Source organism: Rhinolophus sinicus, linkage group LG01 (genome assembly GCF_036562045.2).
Source record: "Rhinolophus sinicus isolate RSC01 linkage group LG01, ASM3656204v1, whole genome shotgun sequence".
Lineage (NCBI taxonomy): Eukaryota > Metazoa > Chordata > Mammalia > Chiroptera > Rhinolophidae > Rhinolophus > Rhinolophus sinicus.
Genome location: NC_133751.1, coordinates 197,729,158 through 197,742,603, shown reverse-complemented (window position 1 = coordinate 197,742,603; position 13,446 = coordinate 197,729,158). Strand labels below are relative to the sequence as shown.

General features: G+C 41.0%; 1 long non-coding RNA gene across 1 annotated transcript in view; it reads right to left on the bottom strand.

Moving 5' to 3' along the window:
• LOC141567356 (uncharacterized) overlaps positions 1-13,446 on the bottom strand; it is a 56,387-nt gene that overhangs the window by 22,307 nt on the left and 20,634 nt on the right. Inside the window, exons 2-6 of the long non-coding RNA XR_012489956.1 lie at positions 6,903-7,097; positions 4,348-4,485; positions 3,738-3,928; positions 1,435-1,760; positions 1,001-1,235 (exon numbers count right to left, since the gene is read on the bottom strand). This is a non-coding gene — a long non-coding RNA (uncharacterized LOC141567356). The remainder of the gene's footprint in view (positions 1-1,000; positions 1,236-1,434; positions 1,761-3,737; positions 3,929-4,347; positions 4,486-6,902; positions 7,098-13,446) is intronic.

Genomic DNA, 13,446 nt, shown 5'->3' with positions numbered 1-13,446 from the left:
ACTGAAACTTAGTCCCAACTCCAAGACTCTAGAATTTAAAGGAGCTCTTCAAGAGGCCATGCCAAGAAAAGCCAGCCCTCAGAAAACTGGAGCTTCAAAATCAGGAAGTGTCTCCCCAGCCTCTTAGTCCCAACTCCAAGACTCTAGAATTTAAAGGAGCTCTTCAAGAGGCCATGCCAAGAAAAGCCAGCCCTCAGAAAACTGGAGCTTCAAAATCAGGAAGTGTCTCCCCAGCCTTCTCTCCCCAAACCCTGAAACTTCATGTAAAGCAGAGGTTCTCAATCCTGGTTGCAAAATACAATAAACTGAGGAGCATTAAAAATCCCATTGCTCAGCTGCACCCTGGGCAAGTTATGTCACCGGGGACGGGCCTCAGCATCAGTATTCTTTAAAGGAAAGCTCTCCCAGTGATTCCAATGAGCAAGCAAGTTTGAGACTTGCTGTTGTAAAGGTGAGGGGTTGTTAGGACCAACGCTGCTTGTCGTAGATCTCAAGGAAGGAAGTGCCCAGGCCTTGAAACCAGACAGTCCTGCACCCTAGGCAAGGTCACTGGGCTTCATTAAGCCTCAGTTCCCTCATCTGTGAAATGGAGATCTACAGACATTCCCTGGCATGTGGAGATTTCATGAGCTAGTCAAGCACCCACCACAATACCTAGCACACAGTAAGCACTCAAAAACAACAGCAACAGTAGTAGCAGTAAGTACAAAACATGGTCTTTGCTTTCAAGGAAACGTTAAGTAGAGATTCATTCCAACTCCCAGCCCAGTACAGGGCGTCAGTGACAGGCCATGTTTAGAAACCGCATCTCCTGACTCATGGCCCAGCACCGTTTCTGTGACATCACAGTCTGCCCTTGGTGAACTCAGCCCTCCTTTCACTAGTCAGTGGCTACAGAGAATTTACATAGTAAATAAGACTGAACATGGCCCCAAAGTTTTCTCCCATAAGAAATATGATGTTTACAATCTCCTTTCAAATATACACTGAAAGAGTTCACCTCTTGTGTGATGACTGGAGCAACTTCCAAAGATTTCAATGAACTCGGAGCCACTTCTCATCAGTTGCTTTCAAAGGCTCTCCTCCCACAGGGACGGCCACTTCCAGAGCTGCTGAGCTGCGGTGGAAACCTCGATGAAGTTGCAACCATTCTTGTGAAGATTTCTGCCCAAAGTTCTGCACAGAACCCCTGATGGCAGTGAACCGTGACGTCACTCGCCTGCTCAGCAGGACCTCTGGACAAAATGCAGTGTAATTAACCAAACAGGCCAGAATAGGTCAATGCAATCTATTTATGGAGCAAAAATCACTTTGAGAAAGTATGTGCTGCAGGCAAATAGGTACATTTTGGTCATTTTAAAGTCTGAGTTCAGAGCTTTCAAAAGAGGATTACAACAAGCCTTTAGGCTAATGACTATTTCCATAGCTACTTACTCCCTGATAGCCACTGGGGTTCAATGAAGTTTTCTTTGGAATCCTATAACACTCCATGCAAGATGCTTTATTATCTGTGTCTCCAAATACTCAATAAATGCACGTCTTCTCGACAAACACTCCAGTTGGGGCAGACTGCCCTGAAGGCCATCTCTCATCCTCATGAAACATGAGAAGAACATTCAAAGAGTCGACATCATATCTCAACATGCACACAACTCTTTGCAATGCTTCCTTTAGCTATCTTGACGTGAAGGTCAATACAAAGAATGGTGGACATACAGGTCAAAAAATATTCTGCTGTTATGAGAAAGTGTTCTTTACTCCTAAAAAATAAACACAAAGATCATTCTCTCTTCCTGACGGAGTAGTAAGGTGTAAGATGCAATGCTTGGAACCAAAGCAGCACTCTTGTCACCATGAGATTTGCCTGAAAACCAGCAAACACCGCACTGAGGAAGTTAAAGAGCAATTTTATAAAGAACCTAGGACCTGGACTATGGCAGTAAGATGCTGAATTCACCAATCCCTGAAACCACCCTATCTCATGCCATCACTCTGATGCTCTCTGGGAAATTTTTGTTTCCTATTATGGCCATAACAAATTACTCAAAATTAGTGGCTTAAAACTACACAAATGTATTATCTTACAGTTCTGGAGGTCAGATGTCCTAAAATCAAGGAGTCAGCAGGGCTGTGTTGCTTCTGGAGGCTCTAAGGGAGAATCCATTTCCCTGCCTTTTCCAGCTTCTGCTGCATTTCTTGGCTTATGGCCTGTCTCTCTTCATAGCCAGCATAGTAGCACCTTCAAATTTCTCTCTCTTCTCGTCTCTCTCTCTCTCTCTCTCTCCCCTTCTCTCACCCCCACCCCACCCACTACATTGCCTTCTCTGGCTCAGAGTCCCCTGCCTCCCTCCTTCCCTTGTAAAGCCCTTGTGATTACATTGCCCCCCCGCAATAATCCAGGCTAATCTTCCTATCTCAAATCTTTAACTTAATCACACCGGCAAAGGCCCTTTTGCCATGTAATGTAACATATTCACAGGTTCAGCGATTAGGACATGGGCACCTGTAGGGGAGAAGAATCCTATTCAGTCAACCACAGATCTTAAGGCAGGGCAGCTTTCTTTCAACTCTATTATATATCAGAAAGCAACAGGGTTGACATTGCCCTGGAACAAAACTATAAATGTATATTCTTGTCTCTCCCATGTGAATAAAAACTGTTTCTGATCTTCTTTTCTAATGGGGTTCCAAAAGAATGTATTTGCCAGATAAATAGCCACATTCCATATATCTGAGGTTGCCAGATAAATGGCCACATACCATATACTTGAGGTTGTATTTATCTGTTCTAGCAAAGACACCTTAGCCTGCTTGCTGTGGTCTGCAGCCAACCTCCAGAATCCATCAACTTTCTTTGGGGCCTACATTGGTGAATTAAATAGAGATATGATGGGGACTACTAACCCTGCTTCCTTTATATCCTTAAGAGTGGCACGAATCTCTCCATGCCCCATTGATACAATATTGCTTTTTATGTCCTATCTTGTCCAGAGATGATATAGTTTAAGAGGCATCTACTTGAATTTCCTCACTATAGACAGATCTTACTCCACAAGCTAGGGACCGAATGTGAGAGTACAGTTGAAGGAAAGAAGCTTGGGGGACGGGGTTATCACTTTGTGAGGGGTGATACTAGCCTTCTCTTTGGAAAGACGAACATAAAATATGGAAATTTCGTAATAAATCATTGTTTATCTAAAATACAGAAATCTCTTAAGGGAAAAGAAGCAATCTCAACAGACCTTTTTCTTAATCCTAGAAGAGACAAATCATGCCTAAAAATTAGAACATAAATAATATTCAGAAGAAAACAATAAGTTGGGGTAAGTTTATCATAACAAAGAAAACAATAGCTATTCTGTTAAACGTAAGTGTAAGAAGAAAAAGGAAAAAATGTTATTCTGGGGCATAGAAAAATAAAAAACTACCTGACTTTTCCCTGTACTTTTATTTACCACGTTTCTATGTGTTCTCTGTTCTTCTCCAGATTAAATAAAGCACCTGAGTTTTTATTACCTAACATGTATCTTGAATTCCTCCTACTTAATGAATCTTAGTTCCATTATCTATCTCTTATGAATACAATGCAAGTTATCTTAGAAAGGAAATAGAATGAGAAAAAAGAGATTCACTCAGCAATTTTCAACCCTATCTGCCCACAGAATCATAGAAAGAGCTTTTAGAAAATACGTTCCTGGGAGGATCCTGAAAACTCGGGAATATCTAGAGATACCCACCTGATAATCTGAGTCCTACATATGTTCGTCCTTGGTCCCACTTCATAGCAGCAGCCTTGCTCCCCCTGTGGATCAAGCTCAGCCACCTGCTATGATGGGGACTCTTCTCATCTGCTAACCTTGGACACAGGAGTTCCAAGTGCCGGGCAACAGCAGTGGCTTGTGACTCAATAGAACCCTCCCTGTGTTGCCTGGAAAGAGAGGACCCACTGTGGGGAATCAAGGCCTCTAACGCGACAGAGCCCAGAAGTGCAGGGATATGAAGCGCCCTAGTCCTGCATCTCCCAGGCCACCACAATCCACCTCTGCACAGTTCTCTGGAGACCCCACACTCAGGGCGCAGCTCTTCTACCTGTCCCATGAGCCTCTCTTCCCTGGGGGGAGACAGAAGAAGGAGCTTCGTGGGATGAACTTCAGCGCAGTCACTCTCTCCCCCTTCACTATCCCTTCTAAACCCCCTCACTCTCAGATATCACCTCTGCTTTCCTGGTGGTGCAACCCAGCCCCTCAATCCTGAGGGACGTGAGGCCCTGGCCTCATTCTCTGCTCGCTCCAGGATAATCACACTCATTCAGCCACAGTCACAGGTGTGGAACAAGCAGGTACACACCCATAGCTGCCCTTAATTGCTGCTCCCAGAAGCCGTCTCCATCTCCTCTGATCTCCTTATTCTCTGAGCATATTCTCTGTTCCGTTGTTTGGCACTCATTTACTGCCTGGGGAGTCGTATGGCAGTGTGCTTGAGGATCTGCAAAAGTGTGTGAACGTGTGTGAGACTGAACCGGACTATGAGAGAATATTAGAGAAATGAAAGTCAACAGGGGAGGCCTCGAGGTAATCTGACCCGCTGCCGAGGTCACATGCTCTCTAAGATTTCACAGTTCTTTGTACTATCCATCACAATGCACTGTGTTGCTCGTTACCATGTCCTCCTCGCCAAGTCATCACAGGTGAGGGCTGTCTGGTCATTTTTCTATTTCTAACATCTGACTCAGGGCATTTGCTCCACATGCATTAAATGAATGAGAAAATCAGTGGTTGAAATGGTGGTGGGGATGCAGAGAAATCACTTGGCTTGGAATAAGGAACCATGGTCAGAACCCCAGGGGAGCAGAGTGTTATAGTGAAACCAGACAGATCTGGCTCTTCACATACAGTCAGATTTGAGGAAAGTCCTTTCTCTGAGGTTCGATTTGCTCATCTGTTATAAAATACTGAGCAGGGGAAGGCTGTTTTGAAGAATAAAATAGGTATATAAAGAACCTAGGGCACAGCCCATATCCCAGGTGATTGCCCACAACTGTTAGTTGTCATTATTCTTTAGACAATTTGGGTGTTTTTAAGCCCAAAACCATTGTGAAAAATAGTGAAACATTTACCTGGAACATGCACACAAAGAAAGAAAACTAAATTGCATCTCTACATAATATGCATATGTATTCAGGGTTTTCGGTGGAAGAGGTACTGTTCTGGAAGTTCTAAGGCCAGTGTGCCGGACCCGCTTGTCAATGCTGTTAAAAAAAACTTAAAAGGAAACTGGGCCAGGTCTTCTGTGCTTGGACTTTTTGGCTTTGAGAAAATGTCAAAGGGGAACCAACCTCAAAAATGTATGTTCTCCTTTTAAATACTCAAACAGCGTTTGTGTACAATGTTATTAACTTTTTCACCAACATACCAGCTTTAGTCATAAAGAATCATGATTTGCAGATTTAATTTTAAAAGCAAGATTTTTTATTTTTTTAACCACAGGTACCCTCCTCCAGAAAACAGTTAGAATGAGAGGCAGAGTCTATCAAAACAGGGCATTAGGCTCTGCCCCAAGTGGTCAGTTTGGAGCCTTGACTGGGGCATCTGCCACCAGAAAGAGGGAGACCTCCTTCCCTCCAGTCATCACATCAAAAGGCCTGACCACTGTAACGGTCCCAGGGAGCCTTGGGCCAATACTACAAAAGTCTCCCAGACCCCTTACCCCAGGAAGGACAGGTGCAGGAATTTATCCAGAGGAAACAATCAGAGCTATGCCAAAAATATTCAAAGATACTGATTGCGATGTTATTTTAAAGAGCAAAAAATTGCTTTTATGTCCAACACTTGGGGGTTGCTTTAGTAAATCTGGGAGCATGATGGATTTTATAGTTTTTGGAGAATATTTCATGACATGGGAATATAAACATGACGCATTAAACTTAAACTGTATGAGATAGAGCACGTGATCCCATTTTGTACATATAAATAAAAGCAAAATACAATGGATACCTGTGAGTATATACACACAAAGGATAAAACACTGAAGTGCTCATCTCTGAGGGGTAGAATTATAAGTAAATTATTCTCTTCTTCACTCTTTATTTTCCAAAATATCTATAGTGAACTCTCAGGATCGGGGGAAATGTTACTGATTACACAGAAAAACAACACAGAGCTTATGTCACAGGATGAGCTGGTAGCCTCACCATCATGCATGAATAACAGCATAATTCAAACATTCCAGCACCTGACATTTCTGGCATGGTTACTTCCCTCCAGACTGTGGCATCATCCTTCTCTCAGTACAAAAAAATAAATTATAGGTACCATTACTATACATATATATATATATATATATACACACACACATATATACATATATATACATGCATATATAATAATAATATATAAGAAAATATTGGCTTGTAATAAACATCTGAATAATTGAGATACTGAATATTACTTCAGGATGTCCAATATAAAATTAATGATCAAATCAAACGTCTGTGTTCTGAAGATCAGAAACAACCTCTTAGGCACTCACACCAGTCTGCATAGGTGGAGAAAGAACTCAGTTCCATGTTCATGAAGTCAGTAAATCGGGCCTCCCCCAAGTGTTACTGTAACGAAAGTATATCTAATAACCCATCAAAAATGCAGAGCATTCCTTCACACAGAGACAGAGTGAGTTGGCAATCATCCAGTCAAAAGATTTCTCTGCCATATGACACTATTGGTTGATAGTGTCATCTGATTGGATGGGACCTGGACGTGCAATGATAAAGTTCTAAATTATCTGAGAAACTATCACTTTTACTTACGGTTATCACCCAAGCATACAGGATGCTGATAATACAGAATTTATTCTTACAGGGTTGGTTATTTAACATGATTTTCACATATAGTTGTTATCATTACCTCCTCTCCTCAGCTCGAGTCATATGTATGAAATCGAAGGCAGTAAAATGAATGGAATTCCAGATCATGGCAATCCCTCCACCTCGCTGGACCACAAATTTGTCATCTGGGAAAGAGGGAGTTGGACTGATAGATCTGAGGGTCTTGACACCACTGGCATTTTATGGTTCTCTGGGCATGGGCACAAGTTGTTATCTGTTTTAGGGAGGAAAAAACAGATATGAACAAAAACAATGCCATATGCCCTGAACATAAAAGAGATCAGAATGGACTTACGTGAAGTTTGGCTCCAACCTGAAGAAATCCCTTCAGTAGGTCAATAAGAACTCTACATTCCCTGTTGTTTCCATATTAGTGTGCTGTGTTTTATCACTGAGACTTTCTCAAGGATATCACTGGAATTGAGGGTCTGTGGTCTATATCCAGTGGATTCTCATTATTCAGCATAGTTTTGTTCTATAACCTCACCATAAACACTGAATTAGCAAATACTGAACAATTGCTCCTAAGGGAATTACAGGGTTAGGGTCCTGTGAGCCTCTGATCACGAAATTTGCATCAACTAATCAACATGTAAGCTTGTTTTATGTGTGTTTCTGTTTAAAGACACCTTATTTAATATGAGTATGTATTGTGATTCAATAAGGAATTCACAGCCAACTGCGCTATAACTCATGCCTGAAGGAAGCTTATTTACCACTTGTGTTTTCTTCATAAGCACATCACAGCTTTCTTGTTGTAGACAGCACTTCAGCACTTCTTGCTTGGGGACCATTTTAAACATCAAAATCACCAACAAAAAAACACATAAATGCAAAAATCATGACAGTGATAGCCCATGGAAAAGGTACTTGTTTACAGCCTGAAAGCTGCAACAAGAAGGCAGAGATCCACTTGTTCAATATCAGCTGGGGACATGTGCCTGGGGACTCACTTTTTTTTTTTTTTTTTGTCACTCTGTGCATGTCCACAAATGACTATGAAAGAGCAATGAGTATTGATTGGGGGGGGGGGAGTTATAAATAAATTTTAGAGAGAAAGTGAATTCACCAATACAGAGTCCATGAAAAATGAGGATCGGCTGTATTTGTCATCTCATCACCAACTAAAGCATGAGGGAAGGATGATGGAAGTCTGGGGGGCTAGAGTATCTGTGAACCTTAAGAGTTTTGAAAACTAGATGCATAATTATCAGCAGAACATGTCTACTCAGAGTCTCCAGAAGTTAGTTGGCTTATGGCTTCTGGCAAGACCCCTGTACCAGCTAACTCAGGAGTCATCGCACTCGTTTCATTCTGTTGTACCACAGCATAGCAGTATCCCACATCCAAAACTTCCTGTCTGTCTTCTCCTCTTCCTTTGGTCTTTTTTATATCTGCCATCCAGCTAATATTTTTCCAAATAGTGACTAAAACATTATTAGTGCTAAGTTTCATAATATCAACTTTGGAGTCTGACAAGTACCCTGAACAGTGTTAAATATTTGAAATGGCAGGTGAAAATCTAAAGCACAGAATTCCAACCATGGTCTCACCTAGCCCTTTGCTCTCCTCCAAGCAACCTGGTAATGAGCCCTGTGCAATATGATGCTACAAAGCACACCCTTTTCATGAATAACTATGACAAAAGGCAGCTTCTGAGAGAGCTTCTGCAGCTGATTCAAATCTGCAAAATTATTCTGCAATAGTAGAACCACTTGGGTGAACTGTTAGGAATTTTTATAAGAGTTAAATATATACCTACCTAAAACCCAGCAATTCTACTCCTACTATATCTCCAAGAGAAATAAATGCATATGTCCATTAAAAGCCTTGCACAAGAACATTCAGCAAATATGATTAGTAATAGATAAAAGCTAGAAACAAAGAAAAAGAGTCAAAGAACAAATTGTGATATGTACATACAGTGGAATCCTACATAGCAATAAAAATAAATGGAATTGATAGATGAACTTCAAAAGTATTATGTTAAAAGAAAGAAGCTAAACTCCAAAAAGCATAGGGTCAGAAGGTCAGGAACAGGCCAAACTCATCTATAAAGACAGCAGTCAGAATAATGGCTCCCCAGTGGGTGATTTTGACTGGAAAGAGGCATAAAGGAAATGTCTACATAGCTGGAAATGTTGTATGTCTTGTTCTAGGTAGTGCTTACACAAATTTACGCACATGTAAAAATGCACTTAATTGTTGTATTAGTTTCCTTTTGCTGCCATAACAGATTGTCACAAACTTGGTGGCTTACTGCACACATTTATTCTGTTACAATTATGTAGGCTGGTGGTCTACAAAAGTCCCACTGGGCTAAAATCAAAGTATGGTCAGGATTGGATTCCTTTTTGAAAGCTTTAGGAGAGAATATGCTTTCTTGCCTATTCCTGTTTCTAAATTCCACCCACATCCTTGGTTCATAGTCCCTTCCCTCCATCTGCAAAGCCAGTAATGGGGGTTGGTGGAGTCTTTCTCACATCACATCACATCACTCTGATGTCTGGTTCTACCTCCCTCTTCCGCTTTTAAGAACTCTTGTGATTTCATGGTGTCCACACGGATAATCCAGAATAATCTCTCTATCTCAAGGACCTTAAATTAAGCATTTCTGCAAAGTCCCTTTTGTCATGTATGATAACATATTCAGTTTTCAGGGATGAGAATGTGGACATCTTTGGCAGTCCGTTATTCTGTCTACCACACACTTAAGATTTACGCATTCAGTTGTGTTATTAACTATCTCCATTTTCAAAAATAAAGTTTTTCAAGAATAGGGAAAAAATTGGGGGCAGAAATCTTGATTAAAACACTGAGAATGTCTGGCTAATGAAGTTCATCAAGATTTAAGACAGAGGCCAACAGAATTCAAACTACTAAAAGTTACTTCATAGCTCACTAGAACATCTAACATAAATAATCAGTCCAAAACATGCTCAACATCACTAATCATCAGAGAAATGCAAATCAAAACCACAATGAGATATCACCTCACCCCAGTCAGAATGGCTATCATCAATAAGACAAATAGTAACAAGTGTTGGAGAGGCTGTGGAGAAAAATGAACCCTCATACACTGTTGGTGGGAATGCAGACTGGTGCAGCCTCTATGGAAGGCAGTGTGGACATTCCTCAAAAAATTACCAATAGAATTACCATATAACCTGCGTATCTACACCCAAAAATCTGAAAACATTTATCCGTAAAGACATGTGTGCTCCAATGTTCATTACAACTTTATTTACGGTGGCCAAGGCATGGAAACAGCCAAAATGTCCTTCGATAGATGAATGGATAAAGAAGTTGTGGTATATATACATAATGAAATACTATTCTACCATAAGAAAAGATAAAATAGGACCATTTGTGACAACATGGATGGATCTTGAGATTATAATGCTAAGCGAAATAAGTCAGACAAAAAAATTAGAGAACCGTATGATTTCACTGATATATGGTATATAAAACTGAAAACAACAAAAGAATAAGACAAACAAATGAAGAAACAAAAACTCATAGACACAGAAAATAGTTTAGTGGTTACCAGAGGGTAAAGGGGGACTGGGGTTGTAGAAGAGGGTAAACAGGGTCAAATATATGGTGATGGAAGGAGAACTGACTTTGGGTGGTGAACACACAATGGGATTTATAGATGATGTAATACAGAATTGTACACCTGAATCTATGTAACTTTACTGACAATTGTCACCCCAATAAACTTCAATTTAAAAAAAAGAAAAGAGTAAATCAAATACACAAGCTTATGTTTTCATTTAGCTGAAGGACATATGCAAAATCTATCTAAAGGATAATACAGTGTGTAAAAATGGCATGCAGCCTGCGAAGTAATTTGTCTGTGTTTATCTCGTGCCCCTTAAACTACCGCACCCAAGAGACTGTTAACTGCTATTTGATGATATGAATCATTTCATTTGCAGTTAACTTTGACTTTTAACTGGATAAACAAGCCAAGAGATAAATCATTATCTCAATGTTGAAGGCTTTTATTTTTAACTTCCTACTTAAATTAGCAATTGATTGAAAATGTTGTGAAACAAATGTTTCTTAAATGCACAAATATTATATGGCAGTAAAACAATAAAGTAAATGTAAAAGAATGGTATCAGCCTTGTTTTTTAAAGGCATTTTAGCTATTGTTTTGTTCACATTAAAAAAACATTCATAACAGATACTTGCTATTTAAATTAACAGTATTTGCCTATAGTAAGGAAATAAATGCTCCACCATATGGTCTCAGTTACATTTGCAGTATTTTGCCAGTATGCATTACACTTGATTTAGGAAAAAGAACTCAGTGGATTAAGCTAAAAAAATAACATAAAATGAAAAGCCATACCTCTGGCCCTATGCCAGCCTAATCCTGCTTACCTGTGCATCTGTGGTCCTGCCAGAGATCTGGGCCATCTCTGTCCTAGCATGCCCCTAAGCCTGGATATTGTGCCAACTATCTTTCACTAGAAGCAGTATTGCTTCTCTGCTGATTATAAACAATAGTACAGCTGAACATTAGTTTTCCTGGTAAAGGGAATATCCATAGATACCATTTGCCAGACGACAAACACCTTTTAGTCTCAGAAGTTCAAGAAGGAAGGGATTTTTCTGGGCATGGATTTTAGCCCCTGAAGGTAAAAACCTAGGCACCAATATTGGTAGGCAATTGCTCACATAGGACAAGTCACTCTACTAAAGTCACACTGCCACTAAGAGATAAAGACAGCATTTGAACCCATGACATAAACTTTATTTGTACCATGCATTGAACTATTCTGTGACCTCCCAAGCCATCGACATCATGGTCATGTGTGCACCCACCTGAAAATAAGTCTGCCTCCACACTCCACTCAATGAGTGGGCTGGGCAGGGAGAAGAAACGCAGGGTTCTCTGGGCCTGATGCTATCTTGAAATGCCATTGAGTGTCCAACTGGAGACTGACTCCAGCTTGAAGGATCCAAAGACTTGCATATGTCCCCAGAATTTCCAGCTCACACTTAGGTAGACCAGCCAGAGAGGCACCCCCCTCTAGAGTCACTAGAATGATCCAGGATATAGGTACAAGACCCCACAGCAAAAACAGGCTTCATTTCCTGCACGTGAGCCCACTTAGGAAAACATCCTAGATGCTGAGCACATCGGGACAGCCAACACCTTTAGTACTAGATGGAATTAAAGAAGAGCGGAATGAAAGAATCGAGGTGATGCATCCCCCGCAGCTTCTCTCACTTACCAAGCTGAGGAGCTGTGTACAGGTAGTTAAAGGTACCAGGAGTACTCAAACCTGCACATAGAGACACGGCCTTGGAAAGCCCAAATGTGTAGGACAGCCTTATAGCCACGGCGATTTGCCTCTACAAGAGTGCCCGTGCTGGGATTACTGCAGTGAACTAGGCAGACTGGTCCCTGTGGGGTTGCCATTTGCATTGTAGTTGAGGAAGCAAACAAAGAGATGTACCAAACAAGTGATCAAAAAAATACATAAAATAATCGCTTCTAGGCCTTTTGGCTAAGATCAAGTGTAAAAAAATACATAAAACAAAAACTTACTGTATACGTGTTGAGAGGGAACTCCGTGAAGTGCTAAGGAGAGAACCATTAGGTACAACTTTTGGGAATCGAGGTTGAAAGATGAGATGGAGCCAGGTTTTGAAGGAACTGGAGAAGACCATCCAGGGAGGAGGAAGAATAATTTGTATTCCTGGTGCTTGCAGGTACTCATCCCACCCCTAAACCTGCAAAGACCATTTGCCACTACCAGTGTCCCTTGGTCTTTCGTGAAAGGAGGACAAATAGCGTGCAAAATGACCCTGAATATGATTCTACCTTCCGCTTTTAAGATCTCAGACCACCACCTGTGTATATGCACATCGACCGCATGAGGAAGACAGTTCAGTACCATATGGAGACCTGGCTGTTCACAACCCCAGGCTCTGGCCTCCACACTGCCCCTTCTCAGGGTGTGGCCTTGTTAACTGCACCGCCATTCACTTAACTAGTCTGGGCTTCTATAAACCTCAAGCGTCAGATTATAAAGTCCCTTTCATCACTCATGCAGCTTGTGATTAGCTGACAATTGTAAGCTTGTACCATCCCTTAATCTTTTTTATTGCATCACATAAACCGTACAATATGACATAGGATCTAGCCCATATTATTGACTTTTAAGAGCTTACCCTTGTGGTTTTTCAAAATGGATGAAAGAGAGGACAACTCTAAGTGGTCCCTCACCCCAAATATCTCAACTAAGCAAAAAATTTTCCCATAAATATCTTATCTTGCACTTGCCCGTTTGTAATTTGTCCTTAATAGTGAATTCACCTCCTATTTTTCCACATTATTACTTCCACCTAGCATTCCCCCTCCCCCATTTCTTTCATGTACACTTAAGAGGTCTCCTTTAGAATTTCCTTTTTATATCCTTTCCCTTTCTCTCCAGGCAGGCTGCACCACCCACCACTGGCAGACTCAGGGAAGTTTATTCCAAAACTGGCCCTATGTGGTTTCTCCACTGCATTTAGGGGCAGTTTCTACCAATTTATTCTAA